The sequence below is a fragment of the Corvus moneduloides genome, chromosome 6 (assembly GCF_009650955.1).
Source record: "Corvus moneduloides isolate bCorMon1 chromosome 6, bCorMon1.pri, whole genome shotgun sequence".
NCBI lineage: Eukaryota > Metazoa > Chordata > Aves > Passeriformes > Corvidae > Corvus > Corvus moneduloides.
In genome coordinates this window covers 56,026,841-56,053,569 of record NC_045481.1, presented here as the reverse complement: position 1 = coordinate 56,053,569, position 26,729 = coordinate 56,026,841, and the positions used below count along the sequence as shown (strand labels likewise).

The window sequence follows — 26,729 nt, the reverse complement described above, 5'->3', positions numbered from 1 at the left end:
TGCTTGCCAATAACTTTATATACCTCCTTCCACTTTCAAATATTAAAATTCAGGCTAAGAAAACCAGTATTAAATGTTTTCATTTGTTAATTTCCCTGGTTGTGTTTTTGTGTAAGTTACATATAAAGAAAAATCTATTTTAAAAGCTTTTTGCGAAGTCTTTGTCTTCCATCTGGCACGAAGAGCATTTCTGGAGGGGAGGGGAAAGAAACAGAGTACAGTCTGAGGTAAATTTGATAGTAGAAGATGGGATAAAACAAGAGGCACTTAGACTAATTTAATTAATGCCATGGTGGATTTAAGAATATGCTGTCCTCTACAAGCATAAACATAGATCAGTAGCTGAATTAAGGAGGCAGTATTAGACTGCACCTGTTGGGTTTCAAACTGAATTCAGACCTTGTTTCAGTGTTGCAGTTGGGACTGGCAGTTGCTGAAGGGATTAAATTATTTAAAGCCTTCAGCTGGCTAGTGTAGGCTAGCAGTAGCTTATAAAACACTTAATCTATTTTTTTAATCTCTTCATATGTTTGCTTTACTTAGACAGTAAAACTATACATGACACACACCTGCCACATTCTGAAGCTTCTTTGTCAGATATTTTACATTTATCAATTAGAGCAGCCTTTAAACTGTAACCATTTGGGTTTCACTGACAATACACTTCTTGTTAGCCTGCACATTTTCTTTGGTGAGCTCAAGCCCAAACATGAAGTATGCAGACATAAAGTCCTTTTTCCACAATTTATTCTAAAAAAAAGGTTCCCTTCTAAAGGCAAATGCTGCTCTCCAAATAATTAATGCTTACTGTTACCTTTTGGGTAGTCTTTAAAAAAAAGAAACTAATTCCAAACAGTTTGGAGCTGTGGAACTATTTTTGCAGTGCATTAGTTAACTGCTTACAGGATAGTACAGTAAAGCAGTTAAAAAATAGGTGATACTGTTTAGATTGTTATGTGATATGTCTCTTGTTTCTAGAAAGCCAGGAGTAAGTAATGAATAGCAACAATATGGATTGGTCAGAAAAGCAATTTGGATAGCTGTGCAACACAGGATTAATTAGGCAAATCCTCTTAGGTTTGATAAGCCATTGCTTAGATCTACAGTTTATTTTGTCATTGGTTGCTCCTATTAATGTCTTCTTTCTGTCAGAGTTTATTACTCTGATTTCAGTTTTGCATCATACCTTTTTGTGTCAAAGTGAAGTGCCACTGAATTAACTTACAACCTTCCAAATAATAAGCAGAGAAATGCCTGGAGTCAATTCAAATCAACACTGGCATCCTCTGAAGAGACTTTTAAATAATGAGCTTTTTATATGGGTAATTTCTGTTCAGCAACTGGTGTATGACATCTTTTTGGCCTTCAATGTTAAGTTACAGGACAAGTAGGCATATGTGTCTGCTAATAAGGATGAGCAAATGCTAATTCATGGAAATGAGATGGTTTCTGCAGTGTGCTCTTCATAAAAGCATATGTTTTTGATATTTCTGGGCAACCTTTAATTTTTCTTCTACTTTATGACATTACAAAGCTGTAATTTTATTTCTGTAAAAGGGGTTTTTCTAGTACCATCATCAGTACAGAATAACTTCGCTGCTTGATCTCCTCTAGGTTGTTTTTTTTTTGCATAATGTGTAGAATATACTTGAAAAATATAAAGTACATACGTTGAAGTCGTTTTACTAATTAGTGTTCACGCTCTGTCTCAAACTTTTTAAACTAGAGAATGTGCCACTCATCAGAAATAAGAAAAGAAAAAACAGAGGAGGAATAAAAACCCTTACTGGAAATAAAAAGTCTTAACCCCCCTGCCCAAGTGACAGAGACTAACAAGCAGACACCTCAGGACTACAGCAGGATGGCTCAGCCAGCTGGGTGGGGGGGAAATATGCAAAAAGGCATGGCAGGAACTGGGCATTTCAGTGGGTGGTGATCAGAGTTTCATCAGTGCTGGGATTTCGTACTGCTAGACAATGCTTTGTACATGTCGGGGCACAGCTCGTGGCTGCTGTGTGCATGCAGCACAAAATCTGGGAGAACAGCGACTGTTTGCAGTACTCCTTCTTCAGTGCCATTGCTAAGTCAGAATTTATTACAAATCGTTGCTCAGGAGTCACCTGAATATTGTTTCTTCTGTTAGAAGGTATTACATCTGAAATTCCGTTTCACCCTGAATGACCTGGGAAACTTTCCACGTATGATTCACCTAATGTGGTCTATGAATTGGGTTAACCTCTGTCATGTCCCCAGATCAAACCAAAACAAATCTGAATTGTAATAGAAATTTAACTGTGAGACTAAAATGACCTTTAATAGAAAATCAGTTGAATATCACAGCTGCTTCTAAAACCTGCAGGAAAAGACTACCCAGAATGCTGGTTGAAAGAGAAAAGTGGGGAATGCAGATGACTTAAGTGGTACCTTTGGGTTGGTGTCTGTGAAAGACGAGAACTATTCCAGTTTGCTCCTCTCTGACAAGGCCCTCAGGGGCCATTGCAGCAGCGATGGAGTACAGTGTGTGCCCTGGCACACCTCTGTGCTGGAGGCTCTGGGGGCACAGGCACAGAGCTCTGCTTTGGGAACCTCAGTTCCCAAAGCCAGCGGGACTTACGGCGCACGAGGAGAAAGGGAAGAAAGGGTCTGAGCCTTTGCATGTGTGGGAGGGAGGGCTCTAGAAGTGGAAAAATTACCATGCAGCCCAGGAGAAGCATGATCTTAATATAGGATAAAAAATTATTGAATGTGATGAAATTTAATAATGTTAAATTTATATAGTGTTTATAAAGTTTAGTACCATCTCATTCAAAGAAAACGAAAACCTTACTGATAGTCCAGCTGATTTTGTACTTCCTCACAGACCACTACAGAGCACTATGATTTCCCTTAGCTGGAAAGGCAATTTCCTGGAAAGCTTTGTGATGGCAAGAAGAATAACTTGATTTTTCCACCATTTCTCTTTGATTCTTTGGCTGGTTTTCAGTCCTGCTGTGTTGCTGGGACCACCAGGGGCATGAAACAACACCACAGTTACTGCAGACACATCCATGGGTGGTTTAGGTCTGCACTGAAATGGCATCTGGGAGAGGAAAATCTGCAGGGATGTCCTAGTGGGCCTGAGGAGACAAACTAATCAAGAGCTTTAAAAATAAGGCCGTGATGATCAGTGGAGAGGAAACAGCTTAGCAACTTCTTTTTTTTTTTAAGTGTTTTGTTTTTTTTTTTTTAAACCAAACTACACAATTTGCAATTATTGCATATTCCCAATGACAGGATGGGATTATATTTGTAAGGTTTTCTTAAAGAATAAAATATTTGAAGAGTTTTTATTTTGGTTAATATCTAGATTAAGTTCAGCAATTTTGCAGTATTTACCATTCTTGTCTGGGAAATACTGATTAAACCTGCCTTTCTACTAAGAAAGACTGATCCAAGTCTGTAAACATCTCTGGTCGTCTTGCAGGATCCCCACTGCAACACAAGTCAATTGGAAGACTTCATGAAAATGTAATGATTTTCTAGATATTTGTAATAAATAATGTCAACATTTTGCAATGTAATCAAACTGTTGCCTTTAAATCATGATTTTCTTCCAATATACTTCAGCTTAATTACTTCTGTGGCTTGTCTTGGTGTGTCTTAGAAGAACCTTTCTACATTTGTCAAGGCAAACATTTTAGGGGATGTGTTAACCACCTTATTTCTACATTCTCATTAGCATCAATTAAGCAAGAACAGTATACAGAGAAGGATTATGGAGAGACAAAATTATTTTAAGGTGTCTGGGCCAAAAAACCCCATGGATTTCTCATTCTGATTTGTGGAAATGAATTATTTTTAGGCAGCATTAGTGATATTCCCTGCAAAAGGTTACTTTTAATGGTATAATATATGCTCTCTGGCTCAGATAGAATAATTTTCTGAGCCAATATTGATTTAGGATTAGAGTGAAAAATAGATCTCACTTTCTCATGTTAAACTAATTCCAAATTAAGATTTAAATTAAAAGGTTAGAAAGAGGTCTCAAAAATAAATCACTTTGGAGGCCTCACAACGTCATTATTGTTTGTCTAATAAACATCAAGCTTTAAAAATTATACCCTGAAAAGAAACTAAATGAAAATTATGATTCAGAAAGGAGCTTTGCTAAAGATGTTTTAATGAGTAAGTTTGATTGCACAGTCACTTAGTGAGTGTAATAAAGTACAAAAGGCAATGTAAAGTTGTTGTAAATAATGTAAATGCAAATGGTGTTAGAGATGACAGAACTGACTCTGCTGGACCGAAAGGCATTTCTGAAGCTACTGTGGAAAGATATGAGATACACTCACTGAAATGAAAGGGGGAAAGGACAAATGGCCAGGTTGCTGCAATCAAGGTACTCCACCACTGATCAGAAATAAAGCCAAGAGCTGCACTTTTTTCTTAGCTATAAAGCTTAAGGGACATGAGTTATCCAGCTCATTTTTAAGTATGACTTAGTGCAAAAGCTACAGACAGTGATTGAATTAGTTTTAAGTGCCTTACACTAAGAAGTACGTTGTTAAAGAACTAGATAACTAGGCAATTTCCTATTGTGTTTTTAATTAAAGATAATATTTTGAGCTTGGAAATGAAATGCAAGGAAGTTAATTATTGAATTAAATTAGTGCTTTTCAGTATCATCTGCTGAGTGGAATGCTATTCTGCCTTAAAAGCCTCATATAAGCAGCTAAAGCAGTCTTTCACACATGTAACAGATACAACTATTTAATAAAAAATGAATGAGAAGCTACTCATACCCTGCTGTGAAATAGTTATTAGTTTCTACTATAATACATGAATTTGCTTCTCCTGAAGAAATGCATTTAAATGGTAAAGAATGGTTGATGTCTGATCATTATATTTAATGTGTTAAACCGAAAATATTTATACTGCTTTTAAGTTCAAGAGTCAAATAGCTGTCATCATGCCAGGCTATAAAAAGCTGATTTCCATGTCTTTATGGTATGTAATGATGAGTGGAACCACACTAACAATCCAGGTTTGTTTGGGATTTTTTTAAATACTTTTCTCACTAAATTGTCATCTCCAAGGGCTTGCTTTTGAGGGGGAATGAATACATGTGTAAACAGTACTTGAAGAAATGGAAAAATTTCTGTGAAAAATCCTGATCCCACCCATGGAACTGATGTACTTTTTGAAGATTTCAGTGGGACTTGCATTATATTTATTGGGCTTTACATGACATACACATTTTTGTCTTTCAGGAGACAAACAATGTTGGCAGTCCTACAATAATGAATAAAACTGGCACTGGCAAAATTTCTTCCTTCAGGAAATAAGGACTCCTGAGGCAGGTGGGCAGCTGGTGCGCTGATATGATGCTCCCTACAGTGCTGGCCAAGATTGTCTCCTCTTTCCTTGTACACTCCCCTTTTTCTCTCTGAATCCATCTGTCGTCTCTTGTCTGATACTTTGATAGCAAGCTCTGTAAGATTTCATTTGGAAACCATCTTTGTGGTTTATATTTCAGGTGACTCCTGACCATGAAATTCTGGTCCATAATTTGGACTACTTTGCTAATATTGTTGTCTCTATATCGATTAAAATTAGTACTGGTATTCTGGATATTTCCCATAAATGTTCGTTACTAGTTTAATGTAAGCATTGCGAGATTTTGATTGAGTTTTATGTAGTAGTTACAACACACAAAGCATCAGGAGATACTTGAATGGAAATGGAACTTCTACTATTATTCCAGCATTGATCTTAGGAGCTGTATAGGTAAGAAACTTAATAAATTAAGTATTCAGTGTGCAAATTTTCTTCAGTAATCAAAAAGCATTTGGAGCCATATTCATCCTAGAAATAATTAGACTGACCATAATGGATTTGCTCCAGGAGATCATTTAGCCAGCATTGCATGTGTCGTGCACAGCTGCCCATCAGCTTCCTTTCTACAATCACATTAGATGTGTAGAAAATTTATCCCCAGCCCTGATGCTGCCGGTTGTCCGGGCCTGTTCCAGAATATATCAGTGCTGGTGGTGATTATTATCACACTGTGTGATTAACAACTACAGAGAGGAAAACTAGGTACAAAAGGAGCTCAGTAAGGTGTAGGAGGAGAGCAGAACTCTGGCAGGACTTCCTGTGTGTGTTGGCTGTGGTGCAGGATGTGGTACCCTGTGTGCGATGCCCACCGCGGTTGCCAGGGAGACTGTGCTGAATGCAGACCTCCCCTCCACCAGGACCTCTGTCATGAGGGGAAACCTGCAGGGTTTCTCTCCAAGTCATGACACCACTTCCACAGTCTGGGAAGCTGCTTCCCAAGACCTGTGCACGTCCTATCCCTGTTCTGTAATCTCTGCTTAAGCATAAGTCATAAACAAGTGAACAAAAAGAGATATAAAATAACACAATCAGTGATTTAAATGGTGTAGCTTCTACCCTGTACACAGGCTGCTTGAAAAGCCCATACCTTTTGATTAAGTAATGCTTTTTCCTGCTCTTTTTCATGCCTTAATTTTGGGGCATTTCAGTCTGTGCCCTAACACCTGCTCTTTTAGCTATTACCTTCAGCTTCCTTTTGGTATTTTTGTGAAACATGAATGATAGGTGATACATTTCCTCACAGGATGCACTTTTATCACATTTTGAGGACTATCCAGAATAGGAACTATAGATTACAGTGTCCCACATCTATGTAATTAAATAATAAATTAAATTGATTAATAAAGCATATTTTTACTGAAAATATGGCTAATCTCAGATTTGTATTTTTTATTTTTAAATTATTTAAAAACATGAATATAGAAAAATAATGAAGTCTATAGAGATGTTTCTTGTCACTGAGATAGAAAAAGGACAAACTAATTTGCACTTATTAAATTGTTTTTGTTGGGAATAGCTGTATGTATTTTCCTTTTTAAGATATGCCACAAGAGGTAGGAATGGAAGTACTTCAATCCCTGACAGATGTACTATTTATGTAACACGTGCCAGTTCATTATCTTATTCTGAGATGTGCAGTTTGTATTTAAAAAAGAAAAATCAATCTGAAAATGGTCTTGAGGTTCAGTGCATATATTACAACTGTAGAAACGGTGTTTTCTAAGCCACAGAGTTGATAAAAATAACTTGTTTTAGAAGGATCTCCAGTTTTCTTGAGATCTTCAGTTGAAGAAGAATCTGAGACTGGAGCCGTGGGCCTTTTCTTGTGCCTCCATGTCCTGATGGCAATTCTTCCATTCCTTGTGATCCCCTTCAAGAGAAAATCCAGCAAAATCATTGCAGTGCTGTTGGCAAACTCTGAGGATACCATGAGAACTTTTGCATGTACACATGAGTGAATCTCACCATGGTCTCACCAGGCTCAGTATTCCTAGGGTAGCGGTCGTGTTTTGTGCTCTGCAGTTTCTATCCTTTCATTTTCTCACCTGTTGTATCTCACTGCCGTTCATTTTGTTTGAGCATGACGTGATGCTTATGACCATGTTTTTATTTCTAGATATCTGTTTGCAATTTTCCTTTCCACTTCTCCTCTCTCATGTTCTTTTCAACATCAGATCATTAATGTGTAGGGCTGTACTCCCTGTTCCAATGGCAGAGAGTGGTAATTATATCAAAATATGATAAAGCCATAAAACCCAACTGATTTCCTGCCTACCTTCACAGTAAATCTAATTAAAATGTCACATGGGTAGACATGTCATTTTGTGATGACATGATACTTTTGTGTATTTTACACTAAAACATTTTAAAATTAAATTTGTTTAATCAAAAGCATGAGTCAGAAAGTAACACCAGCTTTATGTCTAACTTGCAAAGAGGTGTTAAAAGAAAAGCAATTGAAAATATTTATAAAGCTTTTACTATCACCAAAATGGTTATAAACTGAAAATGCTGCAGGTAAAAGCACCACCACCACCACCAAGTGCACATGCAGTTAGCTCAGCAGAAGTGTTACCTGATCTTCCCCTGCATTGTCTGAAGAGAGACTGCTCAGAGGTGACGGGCCTTTGTGGGTCGTAATGACAGCCTGCTGCCATTGTTCGTGTGATGTGATACTTTCTGCCAAGTGTCTCATTACTAGGAGGGGACACGGTGTATTTCACTGGGTCAAAACAATTCATTAAACTACTGCTGAACATCAGCTTTTCCTTTGGAACAGATTTGGGCTGTTACTGGCTTGGAACAGAAAAATAAAAAATAAGCACAAGTTACTTTTGTAACCTTTGTAAGAATTCCATTAGAACACTTGCATCTCTGAATAAACACATTTATAGGAAAATATGCTCTTTGCTAAAGAAGGAAGTGGTTTTTTTCTTTATAATGGTTTGATCTGTTTTCATAACTCATGTAATTAATGTGTCTTTTCTGTTGTTCTTTCTAGGCGGAGAGTCTCTAATGTGGGAATTTAAATCTTTAGAAGATATTTTTAACTGGTATTTCATTAATGATGTCTCATGAGGGAGGGGAGAAATAAGGATATCTACTTTTAAAAGGTAGGAAAGCATATGGATAAGTTGCTGATGTATTAAACTATTAAGGGAGGGTGTATGTGAACATTTGCAAGCCACGTGCACATTGACTCGGGTAAAACTGCTTCTCAGGGAGGATTTGTGCCACAGACAGATTAGTAACAGGGCCTTACACCACTGCAACAAAAGGGGGGTTTTTTGTGGTTTGGGTTTTGCTTTTAATGTGGTTGGACTTTAGCTGCTGATAGCAAAGCCCTGGCTCAGTCCTCAAGTGCTTTCACCGTGAGGTTGGAGAGACCCAGGTAACGAGGTCATCTTCCATTTAATTCTAAAATAGGCTTGGAAGTGATTCAGTGCCTGCCAGAGATAGAGTGGGCTCCACTCCTCTGTGCTGTGGCTTGTGGGGGAGACTGGTACATTCTCCATTAAGATAAAACTTCTCTTTGCCACGGGAAAGCCTCCGCCTGAGCTAGCAGTCAGTCAATCAGTCTATTTACTTTAAAAGGCTTTGGAATATATTGCAAAAGCACAGCCCCAGAGATCTTTACTCATGTCAATAGTTTCCCTGGAGTCAGTGCACCTGCTAATAAGCACCGACGCACTCGAGTAATGCAGGGTTATGTTTTAATTCTGTAATTTGACTGCTTGCTTGTGTTTAATGACGTTTATTTGTAGGAATGATGCATTTTGGGGAGTGAGGTCAGCTGGAACATTTGTTGTGCTCTTCATCTGTCTGCAGCCCTTGATCTTGCAATGTATCAGTCACTAAAGAGAGAAGTCATTACTCACCTGTAAAGATGAAATGATTGTAGTATTAGTGGATGGTACCCTATGGATATTCTTAAATGTAGGGTGCTTATTGATGCTTATTTCAAAACAACAGGAAAAAATGGCAATATTTGCTATTAAAGATTTTTTACATTAGCACAATGTCATTGGAATTTTAGTTTTAAATATGCTTTTTATTTCAAAAAGTGATTTTTCTCCTCCATAGAAAAAGTGTTTCAATGGTTTTTTTTTTACTTTTTATGTAAAGTAAACATTTTTACAATGTTTGGGTATCATTAAATTGAGAGTGGATGATCTTATTTTTTGCTGATTACCTTGAATATTATCATTCTCAGTTCAAACCAGGTTCTCACCATTTTATCGTTAGAAATCTGATATTGTAAAATATATTTGTCCTTGCCAAACACTTCAAAAATAGAAACATACTGTATTTTTGTACACATTTACCATTAGTTAATCCTAATAATCACTTCCAATTCTTTTCCTGCTTGAGAGAGCGAACATAAAAATGTAATTATTAAATACACTTACGTGAAAGACACTCAGACACCACCGAGGCTATTGATTACATGAAAATAGCTAATTAGAAAGACTCTTGCAAGAAAATTTAGAGTATCAAACTAGAAATGTATATTATCGTGACACGTTTCCTGAAGACAAACCCTTTCCCTGTGGATTTCCTAAGGTACATGTGTAAGGGGTGATCTACTTCTATGACTCTAACAAAGAGGAAAACTAGACTGAAAATGAAAATACAGTCTGAAAAATACAATACCATGATACCTTAGCATTTACATGGTCCAGTAAAGATATTTCAACCACCCCATAAAATCTTGCATTTCTTTAGCTCTTTGTTAAAGAAAATATGTTAATATTTTCTATGAACATAGATCTTAGCATAGTTTAAAACACAGCAATTAAGCATCTGTCAAATCTACACCTATTGATGTAATATGTGCACAGGCAGAGAAATAAGCATTTCACAGTGTCCCTGAGCAAAATCATCTGTGACAATTAGCAGGGTTCCATATTTTTAAATTATAGTTGTCCCAGTTAGCTGTTTCAACAACTATGGCACTGAAAAGGACAATAAGGTTGAAAAGAAACAATTCAAAAAAAGAAAGAGAGAGGGAGAGAAAAGTTCTGTAAAACCTAAATTGAACTAGTAGGTATTTATATAATTTCAAGATAAATTCATGATATTTTTCTATTTGTGTTTTTTTTTCCTGCTGCCTTGTATATAAACATCTATTAAAAGTTGGACTCCATGATCTTGGAGGTCTTTCTCAATCTTAATGATTCTACAGTGTAGTTTTTCTGCCTTTCTGTGATGTGAAAAATTAGGGGATTAGTGTTTTAGTTTGGATGAGGTGTGCATTTCATTTCAAGTCAGCCAGCTTTTACCTACATGATAACCAAAACCATTTTAGGTTCCTTCTACATTTTCTAAGAATTACCATTTTAGTCACCCTGTCATTACCTTTAGATAGCAGACAAGTTTATTTCCTAAGAGTTACCATTACCTGGCAGAATTTGAAATAGCAATGTGAGGATGGTGCGGGAGGTTTCTTGGAAGTGGGTTTTAAAGGCTGAGGAAGGAACAAGTAGAAAGACAGGCAATCTGAAGAATGTTTTAATCTGATTTTCTTCTTTGGAAGAGCTGCAGTGGATCACTCCTCATTCATTCCCTCTGGGAGATGCACAGGGACCTGTGGTGTCTTCGTGAAACGAACATTGGCACAAGCAGGCACAGAGCCCCAGAAACCACCACGAGCCCATGGAAGGTATTTTCTGTCCTTAGCTGCTTTTAAATCTTTCCAGAGGAGCCAGGCTGTTGAATTTGTAAGTTAAACAGCCAACAATAAACAAATACCTTTCCCCACCTCTGCTCCAGTGTATTTTTTTTAGTCCTGTATTAAATCTGCAAAAAATAAAGTGGAAATAAAAAGTGAAATTTGTGCTTATTTTTGCAAGTGACTCAGTGTAAAATGCATAGAGAAGCCTGTGTGTTTTTTAATTGAGGAAACACAGTGCTTCTCAACTGACCTTCCAGTTGTTGCAAAAGGAGCAAAGTGTATGTTTGCTTTAAATTTGAAAGTAATTTTCCATTTACACCCAGCAACAGAAGGTTGGATTTTGGATATACCTAGCAAACATATCTATGGGGAGGGGAGATGGGGAACTTTGAACCAAGCTTATCTGAATATGATGGTAATCAGTGGAAAGTGTAAATTTAAATTCTTATATTTTAAAAGAGCACTTTTCATCAGTTTAACTCTGATCCCTTTACATGTTTCCACAGGAATCTGGATCTTGAAAAGTTTTAATCCAAATGCAGAATATCGAATGCTTGTTTCTTATAATACAAGTCATACTTGGTGACAGTTACATCAGTTAAAAAAATTCATTAGATAAGGAATTGTGAGAAGAAAATAAACAATTTTGTCCAGTGTTACGTCTGTTTGGGAAGGAAAAATAAGCATAAAATATTTCATCCAATGTGAAAAACAGTAAAGTAATACTATAATTTGGAATCCTATAACTTGAATCCATGAATTAATTTCCTGCTTAACAAATTATTAGGTACTGGGGGAAAGACTAAAGACTGTGGCCTGCAAGTTTTAAAGAAGGAAAAATTTAAATGGAACCTTCGCTTGTTCCGCCCTCCTGGTGTTGATCTGTACTTGCTGCTTGTACTTGTCAGATTAGGTGAAGGCCTGGACACCTGCAGTGGTCACAACACGTTGCCAAACAGCTTCTGGGTTGTTTGGATTTCATAATTTCTACCCAGAAAACTCAGCTGAAGCCTGCACAGCTCTCCCATCCAGGTGACAAGGAAAAATTCTGCCTTCCTCTTTGTGTCAGCTCTGACAGTCACAGAGTGTACTCCTGACCCAAGAAAAGCCTTTTCAGCCAGGTGAGCTGAATCTGCTAAAAGGGATATTCAGTGCTAGCAGTGGAGAGCTATCACTGGGGAAATTTAACTGGTCAGAAAAATTATAAGAGGCCTGTTCTGTCCCTTTTCACAGCAAGGAACTGGAAGTGTGGCTTGCTGTTTCATGCAATTGCATCTATGTTATTAGGGACTGAGCACGGGGCCTGCTGGATGGAATTACAGCCCTGTGGTCTTGCCTTCTCCTGTCCTATCTTTGTGGCTTTGCTCTAATAGCAGAGCCTTGTTCAGGACTCAAGGTTGTTCAAAAATTAAGAGTCTAGCTGATACAAACAACTCATAAGCTGATATAAACAACTCATACTGGCTGTAAAAAGTGTTTTGATGATATAGCTTATAGCAGTTTGAGGAGTAAAACAAATTGTTCTAGCCAAAGCATTTTCAGTCTGCATGTACACTTGGGATTTTGGTAACAAAAATAGCACAAAATGTCATTGGTAGGTGTTCTGCCAAAAGCTTCTAGCCTGTCCTTAGATCATTTCTTTTTGCTGCCTAATAGATTATGTCTGTTGGAAATATCTTCTTCTAACTTCTGTTTCTTTTTTCTACTCAGAGCACTCACACCTAACTAGTGCTTATCCTCTGCAAAGGCTTAGAAACAAGGAGGAACAGAAGGCCATGGAGGTGTGTGTTTCAATGCTGGACTTTCTAAATGAATCTAAATGACACGGGGCCTCCTTCCACTGAGTTACTTAGGTACTTTGAAACAAAACACTCCCCTCCAAAAGGTATCAGTAGTGCACAGTACCTACAGGTGTAACAGGAGTTTCCACATTAACCCCTCAGTTGCCTACCAGCACAAATGTACCTGCCAAGAGAAAATTAGGACAAGGAAGTGTTTGCTGTTTTCCAGGTGACAAAAAAAATCATGTGAGGATTTCTCAGACACAGTTATATTTAACCTCTGATAGAAACGTTCATCAGAGTGTTTAAAGCTTGCTGATACATCTCATATTGTTTTACTGTGCTTTGTGGGCACTTAAAAACTTTTTTGTGGCCAAAGTAATCCTTAGGAGTCACTGACAGAGGAGGTTCAGGGCTTCAGCTTGCACTGGCTCTGGCCAGCCCTCAGTCCTAACACTGAAGAAATGTGCAGTGGATGGGGAAACCTTTAACTGAAACAGCTCCCAAAGAAGGGAGTTTGTAAGGAAATAAGGACAAATAATGGATCTGCAGAGGGATGATGTGCTTCACAAAAGCAACTGAAGGAGTTTCAAAGAGATTTGAGAGTTTGATTACACGCTGATGATACTCCTGTTGCAAGGTGAGTGGAAGTCTAGCTTGATCTAATTAGCTAAAACTGGAACATGAGGACAGAACTGACAGTGCTGGGATGTTTTGGGAGGTGCTGTCATTTAGCAGATGTGACCAACTCAAAACTCCAGTGAGAGAACAGTATGATAAGAGAGGTTAATGAGCCCAAAGTCACCCCTCCTTTTCTAAATCTAAATTAAAATCTGTTTCTGAAAGTCGGTTGAAACTGTGCATATGTATCAGTGGAGCACTGGATTCATAATTTTGCCTGTTAGTAGAGGATTGGTATCATTCAAATTTACAACTGTATTTGGATTGTTTTGGTTATCAAACTATAAGAAGGTGCATGGTGAAACATGGGAAAATTACTAGAAATATATCCTAAAAAACAGCTGGAAATACGATGTTGAGACTTGTCAGTGGATCACAATTTGGGGTGATGTACACCAATTTAAGTTTGCGGATGAAGTATGGATTGAATGAGCATACATTTAATGCTTTTTTTTTGGTTAAGCCATTTTAGAGTTTGTATGGTTAAGTAATCAACAAGAATGTTTATCAACATTTACTGTCTATTTATATGTTAATAAAACATGTAGAAATAATTCTGTAGGATGATATTTTTTAGGAGCTTGATTAATATTTCTAAAATTAGTAAGCAGCTCTTGAGAGCTATAATTTACTACCATTGACACCCACCTATCTCTTCCGCAGCCCTAAATTATATGGCTCATTACTTACAAGACTGAGCATTGGTGGTGTTGTGGTACTAACTCCAATGTTAGGTTTTAGTACTTCTGTACAATAAGTCTCTCTTCTCCAATTAATTAATTCAAATTCTGACTTCACATCCTAACAATCTTTATAACAAGGACTGGTCCTAAATAAAGGCTAAGATCAAGCAGACACGTGTTGAAAATACTGGAACAAGTAGTGAGAAAAAATAGCAGAGTACATGTAGTTGTGCAAGTAAATAAAGAAATTCTTTGTTATTTTTGGCAAGAGGTGGAGAAGCATGTGATGTCCAGTTGTAGCTGTAGCCAAGGATTTATCTTGGGGCTAAATACTTTATAGGCAAACAGTAATTCCTTTTTCGCCCCACATCAGCTGAACACTATTTTGGGTCAAGAATGCTGTTTGCAGAAGTTGACCAGTCCTACAACCAACCACTAATATTTAAGTGATGTATAATATTAGGGACGTGTTGTAACTGAGGGTGTATCCTGTTATTTTGTGAAGAGTTGAGCAAGGCAAAATGCTGAACTGTAACGCTGGATGCAAACTGGTCAATACATTTGCTCCGTCCTGTTACCTCTATAGTTAGTGGTGTCTCTGATGGGCTCAGGCTAACGTGGAAAGGGAAGGATGTCTCAGACCACATCTGGAAGGTTGGTGCTTCACAGTTATTTTGAGGGCTGGCTGGGGAAGTCTCTTCTTCTTATAAGGCACGAGCACTCATTTAAATGAATTGGGAGTTCACATGTTCATTCTCACCTGGTCATCGTCTAAGCTCCAGGTCTTGAGAGTCAGGCCTTTCCCCTGGCACCAGTTTCCTCACCGCTATGTACGTTATGTATCTGTGAATAGTGTTATGGGAGTTGGCAGCTAACAAGGTGGGAAGAAGAGCTCACCGCGTGGGGTGTGGTGATTGGGATGGCCAGCACTGGAGGACTATTGGGGGTTTTACAGGTGCTCGTCGGAGAGCCCCCACAAAGCATGAGGTTGCCTTCCTCCGGGTAATGACAGACCGGGGCGGGCAGAGAGGAGAGTTCGCGGTAGGAGCATCTCAAGTTATCCTCCCAGGGCTTCCTGGGGGGACCGTCAGCTGGCGCTGAGGAGGCTCCGCCGCTGAGCTGCTGCCAGGGGCAGTGATGGCCACACAGCTGCCTCGGCCGGTCAGTGCGAGAGGGCAGGAGAAGCGCCCGGCGTTACTCCCCGCGGACGGGGCCGGGCGCGGAGCGCGGTCCGAGCGCTGCCGGCGGGCTCGGGTGGCGGCGGCGGCTGCGGCGCGCGGCGGGGCCGGGCGGGGGCGCTGCCGCCGGGCCGGGCGGAGCGAGCGGGCGGCGGGAGCGCCCCGCAGGCTGCGCCCCGCGGGCTGGGCGGGGGCCGGGGCGCGCCGGAGCGGGGCTCGGCCGGCGCCCCCTCCGCAGTGCTCGGCGGGGCCGCGGCCCGCCGCTCCGGGGCGATGGGCGGCGGCGGGCGCCGCTAGGCCGCCGCGGGCAGGGCGGAGGCGGGAGGAGGCGGAGGCGGAGGAGGCGGCGGCCGGGGGCGGGTTGGGTCCCTCCCTGGGAAGATGAGGCGGAGGCCCGGTCTGTCGAGCGGGCTGAGCTGGGGCTCTTCCCTCGCAGCCGCCAGGACAAGATGGCAGCAGCCGAGGCGGCGGCGGCAGCAGCAACAGCGGGAGCGGCGGGGCTGAGCGGCTGAGCCCGGCCGGAGCGGCCCTTCCCCGGAGCGCTCCCGGACATGCCCAGGGCGGCGGCGGCAGCTCCAGCGCGGACGCCAGCGCGGCCCGACCCGTGAAGGTGAGCGGCCGGCAGCGAGCGGGGCCGGCCCCGGCAGGCGGAGAGCGGCGCTGCCTCCGCCGGCGGCGTTCGCAGCCTGTCCGCGGGGGGCTCCGGCGCAGACCCGACCCCCCTGCCCGATGCGCGGGGCAGCGCCGCCGGCCTGGCCGAGCGCGGCGGCGGGGAGAGGGCAGCGCCGCTTCCCCTTCCCGCTGCCCTCGACGGCGCTCGCCCCGCCGCGTCCCCGAAGTTTCCCGTTCCTCGGTGCGGCGAGGCGCCCACCCTGAGCCGCCCCGGGTGCCGGGCGAGGCCGCCGCCGCCCGGCGGGGGAGGTGTGGCCGCCCCTCGCGCGTTCCCGGCGGCGGCGGCGCTGCCCCGCTCCCCTCCGGGCGCGCCGCCTCCTCCTGCGCCTTGTATGGAGCGCCGGGGCCGCCCGGGCGGCGGGGGGTCCCGGGGTGGCGCCCGGGCGCGGCCGCGGCTCCGCCCTCTCCGGGTCCTGCTCGGCCGCCGCCGCCGCGGTGGCTCCTGGCAGTCCCGGCGGGACGCGACCCTCGCCCCCTGACCCCCGAGGAGAGACCCGCGGGACCCGCGCTGGGGGGAAGCTGGGGCGGCAAATGGTGCCGAGGGCCGGTATCACTAACAGCAACTGGAAAGGAAGTGGACGCTTTAAAATTTGGTCAGTTCCCAAGAACGAGCTCTCTAAAAACAGAGGGGTTTATTTGCTGGAGGCTTTACCGTAATGGTTGCGGCAGGGTTTGTGCGGGGTTTGTTCTGGATTCGTCGCGGTATCAATTGTAAAGCTGGCAGGTGCGTTTACGTGTGTTTAACGCTGTAAGAAATAGTGATGAGTTTGTAAAAATTGTTTTTATTTAAATTAAGTCCTCAATCGTTACTGCTGTGTGCTTACACGCATATAAAGGGCTTTCTTTTGAGGCTATACTTTCGTTACTAACTGTTGCATCTGACTTAAAATGTCAGAAACTGTGATTGTTTCCGTTTTTGTTAACTTAGTTCTTGGGACTCTAAGGCTTGACTTTCCAGAAATTATGTGGCGCCCTGATGTTTTTACATCTTCCTACTTGTGTACCACCTTGTTTATTTCAGTTAGTTTAGTGTCTTTAAATTGTGCGAAAATATGTTATTATGCGAGACAATTACATTACGTAAAGCTGCAGTTGTTGATAACAACGCATGTTTCTGGGAATTTTTTCTGCCCAGTATTGCCTCCCATTACATCATTTGCAAAAAGTTTAGGCTCTGATTCATGTCACACCAAGTAGGAAAGCTCGGATGGACTGTGAGGACTTACTTTCTTGACATAATAATTCCACAACAGAGTTAATTTGCTAGTGCTTTCTATAAACTAAGTTTAAAATACACACAGTAATTGTCTAATAAGCGTGGCAGCCAGCAGAGAGATTAATTAAGCACCTGGAAAATAGGTCAATACTGTATTACGAAGTGACATGGTGAGATGGCAAATAAATAGAGCAAAGTGTTAACGTGGACTTACCGGGGGAAAACTGATCCCGATGGAGCGGCGGTGCCGGCTTTATCTGCGCTGCCGCGGACCTTTTATGGTAGCGCGCGGTGAGGGGGTGTTCGCAGCCCTGCAAAACAGGGCTTGGACTTTTCCCTCCCTGCTCTTGTTCCTGGGGGCTTCTCTTGTAGTTGCTTGCTCAGGGTGTGGCGCTGCTTGTGCTCGTAAATTATTTTTTCATAGATGAATTTTGCTGGGTGTTCCAGTACAGAATGCGGTGGTGGTGGTGGTGGTGGTGTGTGGCTCTTCGGGCTTTGGGACGGTTTGTAATTGGACAGATTCCATGAGCTGGAATAAAGTTTCATTGAAAAATTGCTCGGGAAGCTACCCCTGCCCTGGGGTCTCTGCGGCACTTGTGATTTTTCTTTGTTTCAGGTTTTTTTGGTGTTTGCATGTTTCTTCCCTCCTCTCTTTCAAACAACTACCTACAGAAACAGGGAAATGAGACCGGCTCCTGCATAACAAGATAGCAGAGACAAAGACCGGGTGTGGGGAGGAAGAGTGAGCTTGCAACTCATCTTACAGAACTAACTGATAGAAATACTAGAATTTGCATGTGCTGCTTTTCTCGTTGTGTCCTCCAATTTGTAGCGGTTGCTTCAAAACAAATGTTGTTTTGGAGGTGATTTTTCAAAAAGCATCTGTTGGATTGATCATGTCCGTTAAAGGGGATGGGAGGCTGAACAGCATTTCCAGAGGCAGAGGGTTGGTTAGCTCACCAGCCCCTGGGTGGAACAGAATTAACTGTCCTTAATTCTTGTGAAAACCCCAATCCAAACGTGTAGGAATGTCAGGCTGTGTTTTTCCAAGCTGGCGTATTTAGGTGTATATACACCTCTTTGTACTATTTCAAGGGATTGCACACTTCCTGTTTTTAGAATAGTTTTCTTTTTACCTCTATAGGTTCTCTTTCTTGTATTTTCTCTTTTGCCAGTGTGCTGATCATGGCAACAAAGGCCCTTTTGACAAAGCAGTGGGTTTTGAAACGGGAATTTTGTAGTTGGCTTTCTTGTATGTGGTGGGGAGAAGGGCAGCACTGGTAACGGGAACAACACTGTCATTTGAGGCTGAACGTGTATTTTGGAGGGATGTTAAATACAGGAGGAGAAACTGCTTTTAGTGGAGCTAAATTTTGCTGTTGCAGTGTGAGATGTCGTGGCATATGAATGCCATGCACATATACAGAACAGTTGCTGTAGGCAGTGTCACTTTCTGCGCAGAACTTTGGGGAATAAAGCAGAGGACAACGAGGCCTTCTTACATTTTTTTATTAGATCAGCCTTGGCTTTTCTGAATATATATAACGATTTCATCTGATCTGCTGAAGCATTACAGCTGAATTAAACTGCTCCGACTGACAGAAGTGTGAGTTGGGTAGAGCAGGGCTGATAATCACCTGGTGATCCTTGGCCGAGGGAAGAAGAAATGTGGAAGTAGGATGGTGGTGCTACCAGCATCTCTCTTGTCAGGAGTTTGCTGTTGAATTTTGTCAAATAGTATCTACCTTTCAGACCTCAAAAAAAGCTTGTTTGTAGCATTTTGTGTTTTCTGAGTTCCTAAGTCACTGAAACATTATATTTCTTGAGATGCCTTCACTGACAATCAGAGGTGGAGTGGAAAATGATGTATTACTTTTAATAGATCTTGAAAGAAGAGCTCGTTATTTTGGATAGGTATAGGATGGGTCATTAGGTATCTGAAACTGTATTTCAGAACCCTGCCTGTGCTAAGCAGAACACCAAACATGGGGAAAGGAGCAAGGATGAGCACTGAGCATGTTAGAGATGGCTGCTGTGTGCACAGTGCACCTGAAACGACCACGTAACTCTATTTAAAGCATCCTAAAATAACTAGTGCTATGATATAGGTTAGTAATGGGTTACCTTTTCTGACTTCCACAGGCAGTGAACACCCTTTGTTTAACCTGAAATAACCTATAATGAAGGATAAAGCCTGGAAAATCCTGTTACCTGGTCTTGGCTTCCCCCGCCTCCCTTTATAGACTGTTTTAATTTAGAGTCTCCACCTTTTTACACAATTTTACAGAAATTGTAGCTTCATTTTTCTTCAGAGTCACTGAGTTTTGAATGACAGGTGAGTAGGGGAACAACATGTAATTGTGAAAACGGATTTTAGTTGGTGACTTTATTTGATAATGCAGTATTTCTGCAGGGTAGGTCCTCCCTCCCTGTTCTTCAGTTGTTTTATTTCAATACAGTGAATGTTGAAAAAGATGGTAGGAGTTGGTGAGAATCTTGGTTTTAGATGCATTTTGGAGATAATCTTTGTAAAGTTTTGTAGTATTTTTTTCATGGTATATCACTTTTTTTTTCCATATAGTGTCCTAATACTCTGCTTCATTTTTGAGAGTGAGTAACTTCCTGACAAAAGGGAGATAATCTCTGGTATAGCAATTGTGCTTGGAAAAGGAAGAAGAGCTGAATAACTGAACTGTTTTTTAAGCAAGTCGACTCAAGTAGTTTAGTTCTGGCTTTTTTTTCTTATGCTGTGACTTGGAGTCAGTGTGTAATTTCAAAATACTTCTCCCTATATTATTAACTTCATATATTTATTAGTTCCAGCATTATGTAAACTTTTTGGACAGTCTTTTTTACGTTATGTTTTCAGAAAAAGATTAGAAAATTATTCCTTTTTGTAAGTAAGAAATATAATCCCTTTCCCCCTTTTCTCCAGCTCTCTTATGCTCTAGTATTTGGGTATAACAGGAAAATGCTAAGTTCGAGTTCCAAAAGAGAGCAATAAAATAAGATGCAGTCAAACATCCAAAGACAACAGACATAAGAAATATTTTCCTATCTTTGAGTATGATCAAAGTTACAGCAACTCCCAATATTACAAAAGTAATTGGATTCTTATGTACAGAGAATTCTCCTTGCGTGTTAGGAGGGGCACTCCCATCAAAAAAACTGTCCTTAAAATCAGTAGTCTTAAACTCATGCTTTCCATTCTTGCTAAGATAATGTAACAGTTCTAGAAAACTTTTCAGTGCTTTTTAAAGCATGTTACAAGTTAAGTACAAATAACATTTCTAATGTAAAAAGTCAGCTATTGTCAAATGAAAGTCTGCTTTTATTTGTATGAACATCACTTGCAGGCACATAAGGCACTGCAGTAACCACCCATTTAGAGTAAGTGGTGGAAAACTTAGGGGCAAGAAAGCTCAGTGCTGATACCTGTGCAGAGTCCCATAACCTTCCTCGTTCAAAAGGGAGGATTTGGAGATGATTGGAGATGCCCATGGCCGCTTTTCCAGGCTTGTTGGAAACCACTCTCTGTAATCCACTGATCTGAGTGTGTCATGCTCTCCTCTGTTCTGGAAGCTGTGCTGCTCTGGGTTACCACGCTCTGCTGTCCTGCAGCTGTTCTTTGTGTGACCAGGACACTAAACTTCCAAGGAACTTAAATTGCTGGGTGAGGCAAGATTTTTATCACGAAGCTTGGCTTGGCTGTTACCGTGCCTTGGGGCAAGCAGCCACCAGTACCAGAGAAAACCTGCTTTGGGTTATTTTAGGGGTTTTGCTTTAGTTTTACTTGACTCTTGGTTGTGAACTGTGGGATGGAAGTGGATCTTCTCGCCTTGTGTTGACCTCGTCTTGCAGTGGTGAAGTAAGATGGCAAAACTGGTCCCTGGGCAGGAAAAAGTGCCAGGAGAGCAACTTCAGCTGGGATTGCAATAATTGGTGCAGCTGTGCTTTGTGTGGGGCTGGAGTGTCCTCATAGCAAAGATGTTTGCTGCTTTTATTAGCGTGACCAGATCCCTCCAGGCCTGCTCCCTGGGGTCTCTGGATGTCAACTGACATCTGAACCTCTCCCTGTTCCTGCTGGAATAGACTGAAACAAGTCCTACAGAGAGAAGCTAGTGCAGGCTCAAGGGCTGGATGAGGAAGCTCACCTATAAAGGCAAAAATGCAGAGAGAAAACTACTTCAATACTGTTAATCATTAGAAAGTTTATAAGGGAGGAAAAGAAACTTTTCTTACTGGTGATCTAAGCTCCCTTTGGAAGGCAAGAATAACCACTAGTATCAGGTATCCACAAAAAAATATCTATATACACAATTTTATCTAAAGTTTTATTAATTTACTTTTGCAAAAGTAATTTACTTTTTCTTTCATAGATAGAATAAGCATTTCTTCTCTTGCGTTTCCAGAGTCTCAACATGTTTACTACTTTGTTTTGGTCCTCCGTCAGCATTTAAAAAAAAATGCTAAGTTAACTTTTACCAAATTCCACTAGTTTAAGTAAAATATATTAATTTTTCCCCTCTTTCCTATGGTGCAGGTTTTGTCTGTGTTGGCACAATTGGTGGAACTTAACACAATTTGCAGGAGGCTTTTTAGTTGTTTCATGTAAGATGCCTTTCTGCCTTTTCGACTGAAGCTGTTAATGTGCATCATTGTCTTGTAAACATCTTCCTTCCTGTGTTTTCCTAGAAACTTTGGTCATCTGCTACTTTTTACACCTTTCCTTTCAATTCTTCCCTTTTTTAACTATTGGACTTGGTTGCTTGCCTATAGTCTGTGTGTTCCAGTTGAGAAGTTTTTTCCACAGCTTCTTTTTGAAGATTTATAGGAATTGTATAGGGGTAGAAGAGGTCCTCAGATATCTTTATTTTTCAGCATTTGAGTCTGTTAAATACGGGAATTTTGGTGTTTGAGATCTTGTGAAGCGCTTCAGAAGGAACCAGATTTGTTCCTAGGAGGAGAAAAAAGCTCTTTGTCTCCTCTTTCCTTTTAATACCAGCTTATTTTGTGATTCATGAAATTAGTTGGTATTCAGTGTAATAGGAGTGGATTGCTTTCATGAGATGCTAAAGGGTGATTTTAATAACTCTTCTTTATGGCTTTTGTAGTGATGCTGTGGGCTGTCTTCTTCCTTTGGCCTGTGTCAACTCTGACCCCAGCAAGAGGATGTGCTGGGAAGTTTTCCCAAGAAATTCTTTAGGACCTCTTTGTGACAAATGCTGTTTGAGACTAAATGTGTTTTTAAAACGCTGTCGCAGAGATGTCTAAACATTCTTTTGAAGATTAAAACAAGAGTGGCTGTTAAAAGTTTGTTTATGCTACAAGTGGAAAGATTATTAAACATGGAAGGGAATACAACAGAGAAAAAATGTATGCACATTTATCAGTACTATTATGGCCCCCAGGTAGTGGGTCATATACTGCATGTGATCATGCCTTTCTTTTTGTATGCCTTCTGTGTAATTAAATCAGTAAGTTTCTTTGCATAGGGGAAAGGGAGAAATTTCTTGCCCTGGTGTAGCTTTGGGGAACATTATAATATGGTTTATTACAGTTATTGATTCATTAGGAGGCAGAAGGCTGATCCTTCTGTGAGAGGCCCTGATGCTTACCTGTAGGAAACACTGCTTCCTTCACATCCTTAGAAAGCTGAAAGGAGTGGTAAACACCTTTTCCCTCTGTTTTTTCTTTGCTGTTCTACATATGCCATGTCCAATTTATGCAGCTGTTTTCGGCAAGCAACCAATGCTATTTTCATGATGCTGTTGCTTACAAGGAAAGAAGAACACCTGTTACATAAAAGCAGAATATTCAAACCACTTTTAAATAAGGAATTTTTATTATGGGACAAATACTGGGACTTCACAGAGGTTTTTTTCTGTGTATGTATAAAAATACCTTTCAAACATGTGCTTACTGTGTGTACGTGTGTTTACCTCAGTCTGTGTGTGTTTGGAAGTTGTTACTGGATGTAGCTGGGGCAACTGACCTGAAAACTTCAGCAGAAAAAGATCAGTCAAGGTAAGTGTGTTGGATTAGATGCCTTAATTATTTTACAGTTACGTCAGTTTTAAAACAAATAAAGGCTTAAGATCTTATTTACTCTGACATTTTTGTTGCAGAGGAAGTTGAATATTCTCTAGGCGTGCTGTCTTGTCACCTCAGTAACCAGCCTCCTCTTGGAAGAGGGGCTGATTTTTCCATGTATATGGGGAAAGTTTTAACTCAAATATTACTTACTGCCAGGTAGTTCTCAATGTATGAATCAGCTTTATTCACCTTCTTGGTACAGAATAGTCTGATTTGCAAATTTTTGCATTGCATGTCAGACTCAGTGAGCTTGACAGGTTATTTGTGTGTGTGCTGCTGCAGAGTTAATGTGCAGGTCCTGTGGGGAGAACAGGAATTTTGTGTTGGTGTATTGTTTTGTAAGTGTTTTTGGGTTTTTTGTTTGTTTTTTTTTTTTTTTTCCAGGTGGAAATCTTTTCTAGTGAGAGGAAGAAAGATAATTTTGGATTAATTTCCTCCACTTTGAGTAGTTTAGAGGACTTGATAATCTGTTTGTATGTCAGACTCCTTCATGTTCGTGCAGATGTGCTGGCATGCCAGACATTCTGTAAAGTGGCAACGAAGATAACAGCCATCTAGATTTATATTCTTACAGGAGCTGCATTTGGTATTGTCTGGGGCTACTCTAAAATGAAACTTCTAAATAAATTGCTTAGCTGGGTTGGTCCATTTCTAGTTCTGACAAAAGGCCAGCATTCTGAAGAATGCAAAATTAAGCAATTGAATAAAAAATAAAATGAGTGGAAATAAGAAAGGGCTAAGAAGGAATTTTTTGTTTTAAATACAGTGGCATTTGAACACGTGATATACCAACAGGCAGTTTGAGCTAATCTCCTCTATGAAATTTTATTTTGCTTTAGGGAAGGTGGCAAAATCTTTTGGAAATACAGCAATGGAAAAAGTCTGGCTTTGTGTCGTGCCTCTCTACTTGCCCTGGTCCCTCCTGTTGCACTGAAGAGTGACAGACAGTCGCAGTAGTTTGAACAGATCCTTCAGCACTACTGTTGTGCAGAAGGTGTGGGCTCTCCAAAACCCCACTGTTAAGGACTTTTATTTGAGTGTGCCTTCTGTTTTCAGGTTCAAAAAGAATTAGTCTTCTAAAAGAAGAGATTAGGCTGGCAAAGCCCTGGCTGGTTGAAATGTGCTGTTTATGTTGATGGTGGCACATTCTGATTTGGAGGGCATGTTCTCACTGGGGCTGGTGGCCAATGCTGCCCTGCCTGTACTTGCTTTCCAGTTGCACAACAGCAGCTTGCCCAGAAGAAAAAGAAACGCTTCGAGCATTGTTTCATTTATCTTTTCAGCTATGATTGCAGTCATATTGGTATCACAAGATTTGGCTTTTGATATTCGTGGAAAATATGAATAAAGCAATTGTATTCTTGAGCACTGCTACTGGTGCTATGGCAGCGTTGAGTCATAGCAGTTCACTCTGATATTTTATGTAAAATATGTTTGTGCTCAGTGTATGGCGTCGGTTCTGTTTCCAAGTATCGAGACAATGGTGCAATTGAGACTGGTTTGTATCACACTTAAACGAACTGATATTTTCAGTTTCTGATATCAGCGTGACACTGCTGGTGTCTGATTAAAAATATCTCCACTGCTGCACAGACCTAAGTCAGGCCTGTTAACATTTTTTTTCGGTGGTTAGTAACTAAGTTTTACAACTGCAGAATTGGATCATTGTATCATTTGCTTCCCACTGAAACTCTCCCAAGCTTGGAACCAGCCTTTGGCCTTTCAGCCTCGACCTGTGCCACTGACCTGTGCAGGACTGAGGTTTCATGTTGGGCAAAGGCTGCGTTGGCTCAGCTGAATTCTCTTGGTGTGTGATGGGCCAGAATCCCTGAGCTCTGAAATAGGTGTTGTAATCAAGAATGGTAATGACTTCTTTTGTCATGAAACTGCGTCTCTGGTTGCTACCCCAGAACTGGGTGTTGGCTTCCTTGGTGAGGTACCATCAGCTGCCTCTGCATTTCCCGGTTCTCTGTGGTGGAGTGTGTGCGTGCCTGTGCAGTTTGCGTCCAGAATTGTCTCCGTGGTTATGTGAGGAAGTGATTTATATGGCATAAGTTACCTGAAACACCTCTGTGCAGTTTCCTTTGCTCTGCTCTGTCCGATCTGTGGGTCACAGATCTGCTCACAGAGCTGGTTTTGAGGTGGCCAGGGGGTGGGACTCCCGAGGCTTGTGTTTCTGGACACTTCACACTCTCTGTGGATGGGTTTTCCTTTATAAATGGCATGAAACCTCAATTGCCAATGCTTTGTTATTAATTGTACAGCTGGAGTAAGGGAATTCCTCAGGGTGAACAGGTCACGGGGTATGAAAGTACTTGCATCAGTACAGCTTGTTCAGCTACATATCCAAAATAAACAATAACACAGAGGTGCTGCTACTACTGGTTGTAAATTTTCATCTGTAGGGAAAGAGAGGGCAACTAATTCAGCTTTGTATTTGCTAAATAACTTGAGAAGTTGGGTGGCACCTAATATAAAAAGAACAATTGTTTTACGTGGGAAAAATGAGAGTTCGTATCCTTGCTGTGTTTCCAAAGTGATGCATAACATAAACAAAACATTTCTTAAGTGCCACTGCTCAAATTGTGCATTTGCTGGAAGTCACTGAGCTTTTAGAAAGCCTCCCTTGATGCCCAGCTGCACTGTGAGAAGGGTGTGAGAGTGTTGGAACTGGTTCTTGCCCATGGAGGCCAGAAAGCTGTTGGAAAACAAGTTTTCTTGGGTTACAATTTAACTCTGTTATTAGGTGGCTGCCGCCGGCTGGGCTTGGAGTGCCGGTAATTTACACGCCAGGAACAGCGTGGCGATTGCACTGCTCGGGGCAGGTAGAAGGGGCTGTGTATTTTGCAGATGAGTTAAGGGAGCAGTGTGGCCATTTCTCCTGAGCTCCCCTGCAGTGGCCTTATTAACCAGTTACTTTGCCACACACCCCCTCACTCAGTCATGTGGAAATGTCACAGTAAAGTTAATTATTAATGGTGGTCAGGCCTGGAACAGCCTGTGCCTCTCAAGGTTGTCACAGTCTGCCAAATCGGTCATGTTCCTGAGTTTGCCTAGAACTGCCCAAGAAGGCTGGAGACATAATTTTGAGAAGTAAAGAGCATTGTTATGGTTAGGTGAACATTAGCAAGATGTTAACCAGAGGTGTCTCATTTTGCTGAGACACATCTGTATTGTTTGCTGCTCAGTTTCTGTAGAGAGAAGCTTGGCTGGGGGGGACAAACTATGAAGTGTCTCCTGTTAACTGATACTACTTTGTGAAAAAATATTTATTAATTTATTTAAAGGAATAAACAATTAATTTACTTAGTTGAAATATGTTTGCTTCATTACTTTGTTCATACTTTCTTCAGAAGCACAGAATTCAGAGTC

The 26,729-nt window shown here is 41.2% G+C and overlaps 1 protein-coding gene and 1 long non-coding RNA gene across 9 annotated transcripts in view; both read left to right on the top strand.

The window, feature by feature from the left end:
• LOC116446012 overlaps positions 1 to 14,761 on the top strand; it is a 32,019-nt gene extending 17,258 nt beyond the window's left edge. For 2 of the 4 annotated variants that reach the window (XR_004240985.1, XR_004240982.1), the window contains 4 exons: positions 5,250 to 5,339; positions 8,378 to 8,489; positions 10,913 to 11,038; positions 11,959 to 14,761. This is a non-coding gene — a long non-coding RNA (uncharacterized LOC116446012). The remainder of the gene's footprint in view (positions 1 to 5,249; positions 5,340 to 8,377; positions 8,490 to 10,912; positions 11,039 to 11,958) is intronic. The other 2 variants (XR_004240984.1, XR_004240983.1) reach the window with 2 other exon arrangements.
• Positions 14,762 to 15,732: 971 nt separating this feature from the next.
• The window catches only part of HIPK3 (homeodomain interacting protein kinase 3), a 68,273-nt gene continuing 57,276 nt past the window's right edge, over positions 15,733 to 26,729 (top strand). For 4 of the 5 annotated variants that reach the window (XM_032111153.1, XM_032111152.1, XM_032111151.1 and 1 more), the window contains exon 1: positions 15,733 to 15,983. The gene's annotated coding sequence lies outside the window, so the exon portion shown is untranslated. Of the gene's footprint in view, positions 15,984 to 16,470; positions 16,639 to 26,729 lie in introns of those variants that run through there. The other variant, XM_032111150.1, reaches the window with a different exon arrangement.